Here is an 18994-nt window from a genome sequence, read left to right as displayed (position 1 = left end):
CTACAATCTCAGCCTCCCATCTCATCTTTTCAATGGTCCTAAAGAGGACTTATGGACTCAATGATTTTTGGTGGACTCACTAGATCTCTTCTCTCTCTCTCTCTCTCTATATATATATATATATATCCTTTTCTCTTCCTTTACCATTTCCCGTGACAACGAGAATTGATTTGAGAATTGATTTTAAAACAACATGTTCCGATTCAATGTGACTACACTCAAGTGATGTTCCATTCCAAGTTAGCAAAGGACCCGAAACTTCGTGTTCATTTCTGTACCTATTCCATGTCTGACAATAGAAACCTTACATTCGAGGTGGTTTGATAGCCGGTGGCTTCAACTTACCTCCCTCATTCGAAAGGGTGAGATATGTTGGTCCTACCCTAGAGGATCAACCTACTTTTCTTACCTAATCAAAAAAAATAAAATAGAAAAAAAAAAATAGAAACCTTACATTTTGACCCAGTTTAGAACGAGCTTTTATCAAAGGGATTATATGACAAACCTAGATGACAAATCAGAACATCTCCCTGTTTATGATCAATGATGGAAGGCAAATCCATTCCTCACAAAATACATCCCGTCACAAAGTACCAACCTCTCACCGCCAAGTACGTCCTCGACTGAACTTTCACCATCATCAGGTGAAGGATAGGGAAAGTATGAGTAGATCCAAGCCTGTCAATTTCCCAATAAAAAACAAAGCAGACCATCAAACCAAAGCAAACCAAACCAAACCAATAGAAAGCAAACCACCAAAACAAAGCAAGCTCGTAAGCAACAAACTACCAAAGCAACAGGAAACACATACCTCCAGAAATAAAACCTGGACCAACCAAGGCAAGCCCATTCTCCACAAAAAATAACCCATCAAAAACATCAACCTGCATCTTGCAAGAATGTCCCATTCGTTCAAAAAAAAACATCCCATCACAAAAACACAAACAAACATCTAACAAAAATGTTAGTCTAACAAAAAAAAATCCAAAACCTTGAAGCGGTCTACTAATTCGATGCTCTCGGAACAGGATCCATTAGATTGGAGCTCCACAATGGTCGTGAACTCGATTCTGACCAAGTGCATGAACAATATATAGCACCGAACTTCACACCAAGATGTTAAAACAATGATATCACAAAAGGGACAAACCACATTCCCAAATTCCCAAAACAAAGGTTATCTTCGAAAGACCTAACGACCGGAAGCTATTTAACCAAAGTCGAAAACAACTAACCCAAGGCCTAAGCTAAGAATAAAAGAAAACAAGACTGGAACCATTTTCAAATAAAATAGTCCAGAAAGCATCAGTAGCGAAATGCAGGACCAATAAGTCCAAAACACAAAACCACCAAAATTCGATGTCAAAGAGGTGAAATATAAGGTCAAGACTGGTCAACTAGCAACACACCCAACCCCTCTTCCCACCGAAATCCAGGATAATAAGACCAAAACACCAAAACTTAATGTCAAAGAGCACAAATAAGAGCTCAAGACCGGTCAACTAACAACACACCAAACCTTTCTTTACCTCTATGTCCTTCTAGAGGCTGTTATAGGAAGACCTATGTAGGATCCTGGGAATTCCCCTCAAGATCGTAACCAACCTTGCTTCATCCCTAAGACCTTCTAGAGACTGTTACAGGGAGACCTATCTAGGCTTCTGAAAATCCCCTCAAGCTCGTAATATCACACTTTAACCTTTAAGGTCCAGACATGAAAATCTGATCCCGCATTATTGACCAACCATTTCGTGCTCAGGTCACATCATGCCCGAGACCCCATTCCACACTATATCACAAGCCGTAACTCATTAGCCTAAACACCACAAAAATAAAAGGTCTAGATTTTTATCTGTCAAACAAGCCTCTTATTACTAAGCTTCACATTTCAAATACCCAAGCCATTTTCACCCCGATCCAAACACAAGAGTCATTGAATACTTTGTTACCCAGAACGGGACATACCTAATCAATACTTAGAGTCCACTACTTAGTGTGCTCATATGACAAGGAACATTTTCACAAATTAAACCTCTTCAATTCATGGTCAATGGGGAATTCTCTCAAATCAATTTTGTCGAGTCACCAAACGGGATATACCGTTGTGACCCTCTCACTTTAAGATCCTAACAACTAACTTAGGCACACACGTAAGAACTACGATCCGGTTTGATTTCGCAACACGCGAATACGTAGGCAGCCCTCTAGTAAGTACACAACCACACCTTTAATTTGAAATCCCTTTTTTACTCACACATAGCAATAACTACGATCTAGTTTGATTTCGTAGCACGCAAATATGTAGGCCGTCCTCACAAAGAGAATTCAATCCTTTCACACATTTAATTTGCACATCTTCAATTTACAACCTCTGTCACACCCAGCAAGAACTACAGTCTGGTTTGATTTCGTTTAACGCGAATACGTAGACAATCCTCTAACAAGGATACTATAATACCCCCATACAACAAGGTGCCTTAACAAGACCACCTAATGCATGAGAGCGCTACCATCTCGGTTACCCAAGGCAATGAATATCAAATAGACTAAAAAAGAACGTACTTTAGTTAAATAGTTTAAGTGAATACATCAAAACCCAAAAACTGTAAAGTATGATACAACTGTTCTAAAACCAAAACCAACTAAAGTGAATATAATGTTTCACATAAGAGCGGAAGACGTCTAATAAACTCGTGGTGACTCGTGCCTAGCTAAACCCTCGCGCATCCAAATCATACCTGCTCAATAACTGTTCACCATCCCCGAATGGATCACCATAATTTTTAAAACAATTAAACGGGGTCAGTTACTTCATACATAATATAAGATAATACAACAACAATAGTACACACAATTCTCCAACACCGTCACATCACCAATCACCTGACTAGCCTGAAGGTTTAGTCCTGCCAGATTACGGCCGCAACCAGTAATCCACACCGCCAGTAGGGGACCGCAGCCGTTCCCACCTAAGCCCCGCTCATCTTTACCGAGCGCAAACCCATGTTCCTTAATGTGCACATCCCCTCTTGTGTCGGGTTCCACAATTGGCGAATTAAGGGCGTGAAGCCACTCCCGCAAGTGACTCCACTCAGCCGAGGGCGCACCTCGCGAACCACAGAAAAACAACCACAACAAATTATGATATTAACATTACCAATTCAATTACGATCTAGACAAATGCCATTAACCAACAATCAACAACCAATCAACCATCTCATATTCATGTAAACAATAAATGAGTAGGAAACCCTACTTGGAATGCAATCACCACAATCGACACAATAGTAGATAAGAAACGCTCCTCTACGAAATCACCTCCGATCAACATACAATCATACAATCACCAACTAATACCAATAATACTCCCAAAACCCCCCAAATTACCCAATTAGAGTTTAACCAAAATTAACGAAATAACATAAAAACTGTACTAGGATCTTACCCACAAAGCGACGGTCTCAACGGTATAAAGAACTCTGGAATTTGACGACTCAAGCCCTTGGATTTGATAGCAATTTGAGAAAGGAAAGCTACGTAACTTTTGTTTTCTCTTTGTGAAACTTATAATAAAGTAAAAAGTAAAAGTAACTGACGAAAAGTTCTTTTTATATCATTCTCCCGTTGTTATCAAAACCGGGCCAAAAACCCGTAAATCCCGACGTACTCGATCGAGTAAGTGAGGTACTCGATCGAGTGGCCCCTACTCAATCGACTTGCCCCTACTCGATCGAGTACCTGACAGACAAAACACTGCCCAAAAAGCAAAACACACTTACTCGACAGAGTAAGCCTTACTCAATAGGGTACCCAACAGCTCATAAAACCGTAGTATTACTGGTGTGAATGTATAGTCGTTATTTCAACCAAAACAATATTTATATCTTTACAAACTACTCTTAGGAGAGTGATAAGAAAAGGTCGGATCCCAAGGGACGAATATCGATTTAAGATTTCAATTGCAAGTAGTTATGTCTTAGGGTGTCACAAATTTGGGTTGAGATGAGATGTAATCTAAACTAATCAACAAGATGAATGAAAACAAAGTAAAACAATAAAAGGGATTTGTAAACAATTGATTAAGGGCACTAGGGTGTCATGGGTTCAAAAAGGAATCATGGAAATAGATCATACAAACATTTTCTTAAATAGATGCAAGCAACTTATTGTTGCCATGGAATCGAGTTAGTGTATATCTTAAAATTCCTAGGAAGATTTAGGTTCCGGAGCCGAGCCGATCAAGACTTTAGAACACCTACAAGTCGACTTAGTCTCTTCTTATTCAACTCTATGCATGGTCTAACAAGGCTTGAGTTGGCTTATATCTTACAAGCCTCATTGAAAAGATAAGAGATGGGTAAAAAATGCAAGGTTTCATCATAGTCTAGCATTTCATCAAACATAACATGTGCATAGGTTGAAATCACAACAAGAAAGCAACTAATATGGAAGCATATTAAATTAAGCATAGATCTAATCCCATGATTTATTTCCCTAATTCCCCATAAACCCTAGCTAAGAGACTACTCACTCATGATCAAGTTTAACATGCTAATAAGGATGTCAATCATATTAACAAAGCAAAACATGATGAACAAGTAATGTAAATGACAATAATTAAGCAAAGGTAAAAGGGATTATACCAACTTGAAATGATCCAAATATAAAGCAGAGAATAATAGAAGGAAACTTTATGATTGATGGAAAGTTATCAATCCTCCAATAAACCCCAAATAATCTCCTAAATACCCAACTAAAACTAAGAACAATTGCGAGATTAAGGAAAGATTAAGATGTGATTAATATTGATACGTGTATTACAACTTGGATTAAGACTAAATTAAGAGATTAGAATGAGATTAGGAATTAATTCTAAGGTTGATGATAATCTAGATAGTACAATAGGGTATTTATACTAAAATTAAGTACAAGGATTAGGGTTACTAAGGGCTTAAATGACGATTAAGACCCTAAGAGAAGCTTGATGATTTGCAACTCCCGAGGGACATTCGCGATCTGAGTAGCAAATCCCCAGGGACACGCGCATCATGGCTTGAAGTATGCTCGGGTCTATAAGGGGATCCGCGCGGATTGAAACTTGGGACGCCCGGATCCTGGGCTGGGACGCTCGTCCTGAGCTCGAGACGTCCGGATCCTGGGACAGGGTTCCTTCTCTTATTCTTGGCTACCTAAAAATCCGTGGGGACTGTCTTAGAGATGCAAGGATCTTCATCATTGCCCAATTCACTTGATTTATTTGGTTAGGCCTTTAGTGTTGGTCTCCTCTTCGATGCTTGGTCATTAGATGCAATCCATTTAGCTCCATAAATGCAAGGCTGGTAATCCTCTCCTACCAAGGACACAAAACCTCAAAGAATATGCAAAATAGGGAACTAAAGATAAGAAATGACCCTAATAGTTGCTAGAAAGCATGGGAACGAGGTTAATTCGGGGACTAAATGTGCTCAAATATGAGTCACATCAAACATCCCCAAACCGAACCTTTGCTCGTCCCTATGACCTTTATTTAAACTAGCCTACTAATATAGCCGATGTGAGACAATTAGCGGGTCTCACTCCGCCCCTTTAACTCACAATAAGACATCTATGAGGTAAGATGCCTTCTTGCAAGGCAAGGTGGGGCTTGCCAAAATGGCGACACATCCAAGCATTAAGCATACAAAACAAGTAATGGATGCATCTACAAAAAGGAATAGCCACTTTCCTCATCTAAGTGGGGGAAATTATATAAAAGAGAAGCAATCTAAGGGTACACACTCCATCATGGATATGGTTTCATTAAGTTACTAAGCCTAGGAGGATACCAACAAATCACCTCCAAGTTGTGTCAAGCTAGGGTACCTTTGTCCACAATCGCTAAATGCTTTCGTCAAGAGTAGACTCCTTATGGTTAGAAACACTGTAGGATCGCGGAATTTCCCTTCTTGCCTAGACAAGAAGAAGGGTCGTCCCCTCTCCACCATGCACAAAAGTGGAATCAATGGATAAAGGGATCAATAAGATTTTGAGTTTCATAATGGGAGTTTGCTTTTGATTTGTTATTCCCCCAATTTCTTGTGGCATTTGACATTTTTAAGAACAATTTCTTGCCATTTCATTGATGTTTGGCATTTTGATACTTGGCAAAATTTTCAATTTTTGCATTGTTTGAACATTTTTCAAAGTCACCCTAATTTGTAACGAGGGTGCTTTTATTGAAGCATAGGAGTTCTCATTTTTGTACTCCTCTTTTCTTTGGTGCAATTTTTGTGCAAACTTTTTTATTTTCAATTTGATGCTTGAACTCAAATTGAGATTTTTGTGCCCATTCCCTTTTTGCGTGAAAGATATGATAGAAGTGGAAGATGGTTTCATGGTTTCAAGGGTCACCTTGGAATAAACGATAGCCAAGGAATCGTCACACCACAAGGTACTCTTGACTAGGCCTTAGTCCATGGGTCAAAGGATACTAGCATGACACATCCTAGGGTGTTTTGAAGATATTCTAATGAGCAAAGTCTCAAGAATAAAAAGTATCTACAAGGGCCTTATATATACTCATCAAGCTTCCCAAATAGATATTTTCACAAAAAATTTCCTAGAATGCAACTACATGCCATGATGCAACTAACATATATACAACCTAATGCAAATGCTTCAATCAACTAGTATGTCATATAAACTAAATGCAAGCTCTTAACATCACATTGGTTTGTACCACATCAACCAAAATAAAGCCACATTGTCATTAACATATAAAAGGAGGAAGGAGATTTGGACAGATCATACCATGCGGTGTTCTATTTCCTTCATGCCTCGAATGTGGCGTAGTCAGTCCAATGTGATAAGAGTGACAAACAAACACAAATATATACAATATGTACAATTCTACACTATAAAGGAATGAACATGTTTTTGGATTTTTGAGAATTTTTCAGTTTTTGTCATTTTTCGATTTTTTTGAAGGGTTAGAAGGGTTAGAATTTCCCATCCCCACACTAGTATGGGCATTGTCCTCAATGGCCAAAACGATAGGAAATTATGCAATGCAATCTATATGAAAATGCATGATTTCTAAACTAGTATGCAAACTATATGACATATATAACAAGTGATGCAATATAATCTATCCTATATGATGCATGCCTCCGATTATTAGTTGGAGAGCTAATTTGAATTGACTCGCATTCCTTGTGAGTGAACTTCCCCAAACCAAACAAAACACTATTGCTAGTGCAAAAAGAGGGGGAGTTCATGCACAAGGTAAGAATGCATTGCATGAATTCTAATTTGTCATTTTAGATTCTTTGTAATGGGAGCAAAAAGATAAACACCTCAATGGGACCGAGGTGGGAGTCCTTTGAATAGTGCTGGGACTCCAAACTCAAAATTACCAAGAGCCCAAAACGATTCTACAAATGATCAAGATAAAGATTAAAAACATGATATAAAAACAAAGCTAAAGGAGGGGTAGGAGACTTAGAATGGAATAGGTTGATGCTAAACAATCAACCCCGCACTTGTGGTATCCTCCATTAGGCTTTGTCAACCTTCAATTATCGCTCATCGCGACATCATCATCAAAGGCCTCATTACCGACATCATCATCATCGGAATCATCATCATCCACCTCCATTGGACCGGAGGATTCACCAACTTCATCACCATCGAAATTCGGACTTTCTCTTCTTTATGGCATGAACCACTACCTTCCTCATCTTCTTCAGCAACAATCTCTCCTCCATTAACCGCCCGGCTATCCTTATCGGCATCTTGAGAAGTACTAGGGAAAAAAACTTTCATATCTGCCCAACTAGGCAAAGGACATGAACAATCAAGAAGTCCTTGCTTAGCAAGATGTATAAGTGGTGGATATTGGGCATGATAAGCATTTACCCGGTCATCATAAGCTTTTCTATGCAAGTTGACACGGCTGTCGCAACCTTATCAAAAATAAACCAACTGGCTCTAACTTATGCAGCAGAGGTAAGTCGGGTATCGTATCCACAGGGAGGCGGTCACTATCGACTTGTTACTCGGTCTGTCTAAGGTCACAAAATGGGGGGTTTGAATAATATTGTCTAAACTAATAAATTGAAATAAAAGCAAGGGAATGAGAGAAAATAAAGAGAGAGATGCCAGGGTGTCGGTTCACCATGATAATTGCACAAGTCAGCTAAAGATGGGTCAGTTGGTCTGATGTAAGAAGGGTAATGGAAAGGTCGTCTCGGTCCGCTATACTCCCTAAAGTACTACTAGCTTAGCTTTCACCCTCACTAGTGTAATCTATGGGTCATAGCAGGTCTGTTCAGTCCAATCTCTCGATCTAGGTCTGAGTTTAACCAAGTTAACTAATTCAGTTGCATGCATTCAACCAAACGATTACAGTTATATTGCTAAAGAAACAATTCTCACAACGAAACCTTCTAACCAATTAAAGCATCAATGATTAACAATCATGGCTCCCTTAACCCTAGCATTAGAGAATTAGCTACGCATAATAATTAAAAAAACAATAATGAGAGATAGAGCAAGAACAAACATAATAAAAAGATATAAGCAAAAGAGAGGAAAGATTAAATAGAGAGAGAATAAAAGAAAGATTACATAAACGGGATCCGGAGAATAGAGGAACAAAGAATAGTAGCAGGTTCGAAAAAAGGAAGAAAAGAGAGAGAACTAAAACCTAATTATGTCTCTCCTATTTATAGGGGATATATTTATTCAACCTAAGATATTAAAACACAAATTAAAATCTCGCGTCTAATAGAAAGCTACTCGATCGAGCACTTTGGAAATGCTCGATCGAACAATATCCAGCAAAAACTTCTCGATCGAGGACATTAGGTACTCAATCGAACACTATCAAAAAGGCACCATTCGATCGAGTAGAAAAAGGACTCGATCGAGCAATATAGTACTCGATCGAGTGGTTTCCAGCGCATAATTCTTGCTTCCCGCACTGAACTTCAAACGGCCGCCGTTTCTTCGTTACTTGGGCAAACAAAGCGTTTTCGGTGACGTTGGAAAGATAACAAGACATGATTTTATCTCCATTTTTAATCACTTCAATATCCATTGTATAACTCGAGATATGGCTCCTCAAAGTAGGCACTAGTAATTTGAAGCTCTTATTTTGCTTGCCTAGTTACCTTACTTCTATGCGCATCTCAAAATAGTAGTCTCCAAGCTCCGACTCAACTCATCTCCTAAATGCATACATAGGGATATGTATTAAGCTTGATTATTCTCCTCTCCGGTTCATACCTGCAAATAATACAAGAGAGGGACATTGTAGCTAAACACTACTAAATATACATAGGAAGGCGTGCAAATGAAGTACAAAATGCCTATATAAAATGCACGCATCAAATCTCCCCAAACCAAACCTTTGCTTGTCCCCAAGCAAATTATATGCAAAACTAATGGAATAGAAAAGAAAACTCAGAGCTAGCTACAAATGTCCACTTAAACCGATTTAATGCAAGCACTAATACTTATAGCAAAAACTGTCAAATGCAAACAAGTTGTAAGATATTTATAATAAAGCTGAACCGTGGACCTTGCAAGACCTTTAATGATGGACTCTCACGGGTCACTCTTCTCTCATGAAGAAAAGGGTAAGCATCTGAATTGTAAGAGAAGAAGAAAAATAGTCGCTCACCTAAACTACGACCGACATAAACATGCATGGAGCTAATATGATAGACAATTCTAACTACCGTGCACATACAATTCGTCACAGCCGAGGGCTTACAAAAATTATGGGAAAGTGAGGCAATGGGTAAGAAAAGGCAAAACATTTTGGATATGTGAGGCTAATAATCAAGCTAGCAGCCTAATTAAAACCAAACTTAACAATATCCGATTCTTAATCATTAGGAACAAGCACAAGTGCCCCTTATTTCGGCACACAAACTCACTAACCAAATGAATACATAGTCCTCATAATATAAAAATAATGCATAGGAGTAAAACCGTCAACCATCAAACTTTTTCATTTTTTCTTTTCTTTCTTTTTCTTTTCTTTTCGGTTTTTTTTTTCATTTTTCCGTTTCTTTTTTTCTTCATCCTCCTTCCTCCATAAATTACCAACTCCCGATAAAAAAATACAAACCAAACTCGCATCAAAAGACAAAATACTTCAACACATACACTAAACTAGCTCGACAAGGCAGGCTAAATTTGGATGTAGTTAAGGGTCAAATAGGCAAATTTGGCTAATAGTGGAGTTAAATGGGTAAAAATGAAAGAAAGGGGAATGTAAGCACCTCCCTGCATGTGACACCAACCACTAACCCGAATGTATGCAATCAATAAGCAATTGAATTTCATACTTGTGCAAATTAATGTTACATGTTATGCAAGGAGTAACTACTCACATGAAACTGGTCATGGATGACACCAGTTTTAAGGCTCTAAAACTTAGAAATTATAAGTAGTTTGCCAAAATTTCAGGTCAAATCTATTCGTTCAGCTAAATTAAACAAAAACTCGTAGATATGCAATAAGACAAAGCTAAAAAGACATCAATTTTATTGCAAGTCTTAAGCAAAAGGACAAATTATAGGGCGATATCATCACTGAAATCTACCGTTCCGACTCGACCAAAATGCAAAAATAAACGTGAAACATTTTTTGAAATTTTCGAATTTTTTGATTTTTATGGGATTTTTAATTTTCGAAAATAAAATAAACAATGCAAGGAAGAATTAAACGTGATAACAGAAATGCAATAAAAGACAACATGTAGACATAGATGAGGATGCATACCCTCCCCAAACGAAACCGTACAATGCCTTCATTGTACCCAAAAATAGGGAAAGGAAATGCAAACTGAAAAGGAGAGTGAAGATGCGGAAAACTTACAAGATAGCGCGAAGTAGGGACCTCCCAAAACCAGTCAGCAACATGGGAGGTCGCAAACAGCTCCATAACATCGACACGGGAATCGAATCAAAACAACGAACTCGATCGAGAGAACAAGGCACTCGATCGAGTAGAAATGGCCGCAAAAGTGCTCGATCGAGAAGGTAGAGTACTCGATCGAGATGTTAGCTTCTGAGGGTGCTCGATAGAGAAAGGTAGGTGCTCAATCGAGGGTTCCCTAGTGCCTGAACTCCTAGGCTCCAATTGAGGCTTCTGCAAACACGCAATAAACGCCCATAGAACTGACAAAACAAGTCTAGTCGTTCGAGTCTATGTCTGAAAACAAAAATTACATGTCCAACAAAAAAAAAAGTGAGAAAATTAATGAAAAAGTTTTAAACTCCGGGTTGCCTCCCGGTCAGTGCTAGTTTCAGACAGGTCCCAGCTCGACCTTCTTTTTTCCTTCATCTCAACTAATCCAGTTGGTCACCATCAAAGAAACTCAAAGCTCTTAACAACCGATCATAAGTCAGTGCATGTGCTACACAAAAGCATAAGTAGCACCAAAATATAAGAGGGGCATATAAAAGCAATCTAAGGCACCGTCTCAACCTAACAAATTTCCGATGACAAATATGGTGAAACATTATTAACTCATTCGTCCAAACGGGAGAGGGTGGAGCATCAAAATAGAAAGCAGAAGCCTCATGAGTAGTTTACTACCAGCAATAACAATAATAATAAAATTATCATTAACCGCCTCAGGTCGGTCGTTCCTAACGTCATAATCATTGGCAAAAATATATGTTACCTCTACCGTGCTAGGAACATTCACTGACTCAGCTACTTTCTCGTTCCCCTCCTTTATGGGTTCTATCCCATATATCTCAGCCTCCAAAGCATCCAGCTCGGCTTTCCAAATGGGAGATTCACCATAACCATTGTCTTCTTTCATATCGTCATCCGAAACGGACCTAGATGACATAGCAACACTGCTCACAGCCAAATCACTCGATCGAGAATGAATAATGCTCGATCGAGTGATTTCTTCACAAAAATTACTCGATCGAACAGTATGGGGTATTCGATCAAGCTCTTCCTCATAGAGATTGTTCGATCGAATGGTGTGATCTGTTCGATCGAACTCCTCCTCATATAATGTACTCGATCGAACAATGTAGCTAGTTCGATCGAATTTTTGATGCTGAACTGTGGTGAAGTATTCGAGAAATGCTTCGTCTTCATTAGCACCTTCAATTTCCGAGTCATACATATCTTCATCATCAATAGACAACTCAGGTCTTTCATGAGAGAGACTACTTTTGGTACAAACAGCATATACCGTCTCTGAGTCCCTATAATCCAACTCGGCAGCTAACTGAGCTATTTGAGATTCAACTAGCCTGAGGTGAGCCTCTCTAGATTTCTCAGTTTCTTGTGCTTGAAGTGCAAGTGCCTTCACCAAAGACTTCAATTCACCAATCTCTTCTTCCTGTTTATCAGGAGGAGGAACTTGTTGTTGCGGTGGCCAGATAAACGGAGGCTTTTGATAGCCTCGTTGCTGAAGCAGATGTGGTGGCACATATGTAGAGGAATGACTAGCTTGTCTACGCTACCTAAACGCATAGACTTCGTCGTTCTCCGCCAGACAAACAACAGCATTGTGCCCCGCAGCACCACATCTCTCACAGTAGACCACCTGTTGTGCCATAGGATGGAATATAGGTGGAAAATCAAAGGTACTCAAGCCTTCCCTTTGATGATCTTTTACCTAGAACTGTCTAGGTAGGACCTGTAGGACCTATCACAACAGCACTAAAGGAAAAAGATAAAAACTGCCTCAAGGAATAAATCCCTTGAGGCTAAAGACAGACAAAAATAAAGCAAGTAAATAAAATAGTTGCCTCCCCGGCAACGGCGCCAAACTTTGACACGGCTGTCGCAACCTTATCAAAAATAAACCAACTGGCTCTAACTTATGCAGCAGAGGTAAGTCGGGTATCGTATCCACAAGGAGGCGGTCACTATCTACTTGTTACTCGGTCTATCTATGGTCACAAAATGGGGGGTTTGAATAATATTGTCTAAACTAATAAATAGAAATAAAAGCAAGGGAATGAGAGAAAATAAAGAGAGAGATGCTAGGGTGTTGGTTCACCATGATAATTGCACAAGTCAGCTAAAGATGGGTCAGTCGGTCTGATGTGAGAAGCGTAATGGAAAGGTCCTCTCGGTCCGCTATCCACCCTAAAGTACTACTAGCTTAGCTTTCACCCTCACTAGTGTAATCTATTGTTCATAGCAGGTCTGTTCAGTCCAATCTCTCGATCTAGGTCTGAAATTAACCAAGTTAACTAATTCAGTTGCATGCATCCAACCAAACGATTACAGTTATATTGCTAATGAAATAATTCTCACAACAAAACCTTCTACCCAATTAAAGCATCAAAGATTAACAATCATGGCTCCCCTAACCCTAGCATTAGAGAATTAGCTACGCATAATAATTAATAAAACAATAATGAGAGATAGAACAAGAACAAACATAATAAAAATATATAAGCAAAAGAGAGGAAAGATTAAATAGAGAGAGAGTAAAAGAAAGATTACATAAACGGGATCCGGAGAAAAGAGGAACAAAGAACAGTATCAGGTTCGAAAAAAGGAAGGAAAGAGAGAGATCTAAAACCTAATTATGTCTCTCCTATTTAAAGGGGAGATATTTATTCGACCTAAGATATTAAAACACAAATTAAAATCTCGCGTCTAATAGCAAGCTACTCGATCGAGCACTTTGGAAATGCTCGATCGAACAATATCCAGCAAAAAACTCTCGATCGAGGACATTAGGTACTCGATCGAACACTATCAAAAAGGCACCATTCGATCGGGTAACAAGTAGATAGTGACCGCCTCCTTGTATTAAGCTCCGACTCAACTCATCTCCTAAATGCATGCATAGGGACATGTATTAAGCTTGATTATGCTTCTCTCCAGTTCATACCTGTAAATAATACAAGAGAAACCAAAGTAGACAATTCGGGGGATATTTGTAGCTAAACACTACTAAATATGCATAGGAATGCGTGCAAATAAAGCACAAAATGGCTATATAAAATGCACGCATCACAAGTGTTGCATCAATTGGATTAAGTAATCATTGTCTATCACAACATTAGAGCCACTTGGTTTAAATTCTTGGTAGGCAAAAGGATAGGGTGGAGTTACAATGGTGGAGGAGGAGGGCTTTGCAATCGGATCCCTTTGTTGCTTGATTATCAATTCGGCTTCTTTGGAGATGGGAATGAGGTAGTTTGTTCGATGGGCGGAGATACAACAAATCTTGGTTGGCAAGATAATGGACTTGGCTTCCTTGATGAGCTATTCAAATTTATGATCAAGATTGTCATTTTTGACCCAATGGAACTTGTTGATCAAAATACTCAAGTCAAGAAGGTTGCTTCCCTTAACCGGTTTGTAGGTCTTATCCTTGTTGAACTCCGGGTTAAAGTGTTTGGTTAACCTTGTCACCAAGCCCCCATTTACAATAAAGGCCGCTCCCTCTTTCCCATTATCAATATCTAACCACCGCTCAATCAATAATTGAAGAATGTTGTATTTTCGGGTGGACTTTCCATTAACATTTAAGAAGGACTCGAGGTAGAGAAAATCGAGTTCGGTGAAGTGGTTGACTCCTTTCCTCGAAATTAAAGTATAAGCCACAAACTTGTGCCAAGTTCTTATGCCCGGATGGTGAACATACAAAGCATGGCTCTCCCGAAAGGAATCGAATTTACGACCGGTTATAGCCTTCCATAGGGGTGCGGCATCATACTTCAAAGGCTTCTTTTCAAAATGATCATATTTCGTAAGACCAAACACTTTACCAAATTCACCCTTAAGCATTCTTCTACTCTCGTTCTCAAGTCGGAACTCAACATAACTTCGAGTCTCTACTTTGTACTCCCTCAAGGAGCTTATGAACTCCATGGTTAATGATGGGTAAGTCAATTCATTCATATCAAAGAGGGTTTTCAACCCCATAGACTCGAAAAATGCTCTAGATTGCTCAAGTACACCCAATCTTTGCAAAGTATCTTGGCAAATAAATTTGGTAGCTAAAATTGTCTTTTTGGCAAGGGATTGATATGCAAGCCTATGTTTGTCGGATAAGAAAGTTACCATCGGAAAGTTTGGCAATTGTTCCATAACCGGAATAGAAGGAGTAGCTTCCTCAATGGGATTGACGATTTCTTGGACTTGCTCCCTTGGTTGAGCTACTACCAAAGCTTTTGATGCTAGAAGAATTTGTTGCCTCTTTGATAAATTTGGAGTTTTGGGTGCCTTAGTTCCGCCTTTAGTCCTTGCCATTGTATGCTCCTTATAAATTTGATATCAACAAACCAAGATGATTTTTGAATGCTCCTTGATTCATCAAACTTCAATCAATTCCTCAATCAATTAGGGATTTTCGGATTTTACCCCCAAACCCTAGAAAATTGATTCAATTTGTGAGGAAATTGATGATTAAATGGTCTTTTGTTGATGAAGGAGTAATTTAATTATGTTTTGAGCAAGTTTTGATTTGATTGTGATGAATTTTGGTGAGAAATTGATGTTTTTGGATGAGGGGATTGAAGGTTGAAGTGAGGGAAAATGTATGTGCTTGTGTTTGAAAGAGGGAAATGAATTGGGAAGAAGGAAAAATCCCGTGTTATAGCAGGCCTGGGACGGGCGGCTTGAGCTTAGGACGCGCGGATTTCCTTGCAGAAAATTCTGAAAAGTGAAAGCAGGTCTGGGACGGGCGTCTTGACTTCAGCTCGAGCGGATTCTTGTTGAGACGCTCGTTTCAGCTTTGGGACGAGCGGATTTTCTTACAGGAATATCTCAGAAGTTTGAGGCCTCCCAGGACCCACGACTTGTGTGTAGGATGAGCGTCCTGAAGTTAGAGACGCTCGTCTTGAAGTCAGCCCGGGCAGATTTTCATACAGGAATTTAACCAAAACTTGAAGTTTCACAGCTTGCACGGCCTGAAGCCAGGACGGGCATTCTGAGGTTGGAGACGCTCGTCTTGCTCTCAGCTCCCACGACCTCAGGTCTGCTCGTGGGATTCCTTCTTCCTTTGCTAGTTAATTTTTGTGGGTTGCACTACAAAGGCATGGTTAGCCTAGGCATTTGCTATCCCCACACTTGTTTAAACACTACACACATTAAAACACATTAAAATCCCTCCCTCACTTGCTCTTATGTCAAAAACCTTATAACAAAGCATGAAAATGCAATGCAAAAATGACAAAAATGCAGTAAAGGAAATGAAATGCTTGTTAGAGGGGTTAGAATATTTACAAATGGTGGTTTAGGGAGGACTCCAACAAACTCTCCTTTCTTGGATGAGATGTCAAGGGGGCAATGTCAAGGTGTTGTTGATGTTGCTCAACACCTTGTAGAAGTAGTTGAAGGCTTGTTCATTCTCATAGTAAAGATCTTACATAGACCTTTGTGCATCGGTTTCTTCATTGTTGTAGTCCGAGTTAAAGTAATGACAATGATCTACAAAGCCTTGGTCTAGAGTCATTGCATTCCCAATATAAGGATTGACCAATACTTCAAATTCATCATCCCATAGACCACAAACTTCATTTGCTTGTTCCCCAATGATGTTATGAGTTGGTAAGAGAAACTCTCCTTCCTTTTGGCCAATGAGGCCTTCTTCATTACTTGTCGTGATGGGTGAGCTATTCAAGCTCTCATTGTTGTTGAAAATTCCATTCTCTCCGAATAGAGCTACTTGAATGTAATCTACTTTCTTCTTCCATATGGGTGGTGTTTCGTTACCTATGGCTTGATCTTTGCATATAGATTTTAACTTCTTCCTATCACTTTATTGGTTATAGTGATCGACCATGAAGCATGGCTCATGTAATCGTGGAGCTCTCATGGTTTTGTCAAGATTGAAAGTAATTGTCTCATCCCCTACTTCAAGTGTGAGCTCTCCATGTTTCACATTGATTACCGCTCTGGCGGTATGCAAGAAAGGTCTTCCTAATATGATAGGAATGTTAGAGTCCTCCTTTATTTCTACAATGACAAAGTCTACCGGGATGAAGAATTTGCCAATTCTCACGGGTACATCCTCCCATACCCCTAGAGGTATCTTCGTCGATCGATCCGCCATTTGAAGAGTAATGTTGGTGCATTTGCGTTCTCCCATTCCAAGCCCCTTACATACCGAGTATGGCATGACACTTACACTTGCTCCAAGATCACACATTGCCTTGTTGATTGTAGTGTCGCCAATGGTACATGGGATAGAAAAACTTCCCGGATCTTTGAGCTTTGGAGGGGACCTCCCTTGAAGAATAGCACTACTTACTTTGGTAAAGGCAATAGTCTTTAAGTTTCGGATGGATTTCTTCTTGGTAAGAATATCCTTCATGTATTTTGCATAAGCCGGAACATGATTGATCAATTCCGTGAATGAAATTGTGACTTATAAGTTCTTCACAATTTCCATGAACTTTCCAAGTTGCTCATCAAGCTTACGCTTAGCTTGGCGACTTGGGAATGGAAGTCTAATCACAATAGGCTCCTTATCGACATTCTTAGCCTTTTCTTCATTTCTCTTCTTTGAAAGTTCATTGGTAGTAGGCTCTACTTCCTTAGAGTTCTCTACAACTCTTTGCTTACTACTATCATCCACAATATCTTCATCAATTAGCCTCTTCGGCCACTCATATCTTATACCACTCCTCAAATGGATGGCACTAACTGTTTCAAGTCTTGGGGAGGGGGGGGGGGGTTACCTTGAAGAGGTAATTGCCCCTTTTGTCTTTGGGAGTTAAAAGATGCTAGTTGAGTCATTTGAGTCTCTAACATTTTGGTGTGGGCAAGTATGTTGTTGATGGTGGTTTCTTTAGCTTGGCTATGTTTTTGCATTTTGGTGAAGAATTCTTGTTGGTTCTTTTGCATTTGGAGGACCGCTTTTTTTAACATCAAAGCTTTGGTCATTGGATTGGTTGTAGGAAGGTTGATTTTGATATCCTTGGCCTTGGTTGAAAAAGGGTCTTTGAGTTTGATTTCTCATTGGAGGTGGGGTGTATGTTGGTTGAGGATTTTGGACATTTTGGCTATTGTATGAGAGATTTGGATGGAATTTGGTATTCTCATTATATTAGTTTGAATAAGGGGTGCCATTCTTGTATACTTGGAAAGCATTCACTTGTTCCTTTATTCCCCTACATTCGTTTTGATAATGTCCCAAGGTTCCACAACTTTCACATACTCCATTTGGGATTGAGGATATTGCCATGATAGCATTGACATGTTGTTTGGGTGATTTGGAAGCTTCATCAAGCTTAGCCATAGCTTTCTCAAACTTCAAGTTGATGGTGTCGATATGAGCACTTAGTTGAGCACCCAATTGTGTGATGGAATCTACCTCATGCTTTCCTCCTCTAGTGGCCTTTTGAGGCCTACTATATTGGGAATTATGAACCACCATCTCTTCGATTTTGGCCCATGTATGGTTGTCATCAACTTCGGTGAACCTCCCGTTGGATCCCATATTAAGCAAATTACGTGAGTCTTCATATAAGCCATTCCAAAACTGTTGAACAAGGAACCACTCACTAAGTCCATGATGTGGACAAGAACGATAAGTGTCCTTAAATCTCTCCCATCCTTCATATAATGATTCCTCATCCCTTTGCTTGAACCTGGTGATTTGGGCTCTCAACATGTTAGTCTTCTCCGGAGGATAGAATTTCGTATAAAAGGCAAGTGCTAACTTCTTCCATGAATCAATACGAAGGGTAGCCTTGTCTAGGCTCTTCAACCATTACTTTGCGACACCGATCAAGGAAAAAGGAAACAACACCCACCGAATTGACTTCTCTCAACTAATTGTATGAATGCGGATTTGACAATGAAATTACCGGTTAAATGTGGTTGTGTAGGAGTACCGTTTGGTAGGTTCTCCTCGGTTGGTACGGAATGAGATGAAAATTTAGGCATTGTTGGTTGATTTTGTAGTCGGTTTGGAATTGGGTTATCCTCTCCTTCTCTTACAAAAGGGTTGACAAACTCAATGTTATTTGGTTGAATGTCCACAACCTCTCCAATACTC

General features: G+C 39.4%; 1 non-coding gene across 1 annotated transcript; it reads left to right on the top strand.

Moving 5' to 3' along the window:
• Nucleotides 1-18500: 18500 nt before the first annotated feature.
• LOC141603719 (small nucleolar RNA R71) lies at nucleotides 18501-18607 on the top strand. Its single transcript, XR_012525577.1, has one exon. It is a non-coding gene; the product is annotated as a small nucleolar RNA R71 (small nucleolar RNA).
• The last annotated feature ends 387 nt before the right edge of the window (nucleotides 18608-18994 follow it).

The sequence above is a fragment of the Silene latifolia genome, chromosome 9 (assembly GCF_048544455.1).
Source record: "Silene latifolia isolate original U9 population chromosome 9, ASM4854445v1, whole genome shotgun sequence".
NCBI lineage: Eukaryota > Viridiplantae > Streptophyta > Magnoliopsida > Caryophyllales > Caryophyllaceae > Silene > Silene latifolia.
Note: the sequence above shows the minus strand (reverse complement) of the source record. Positions and strands in the feature narration are given on the sequence as shown.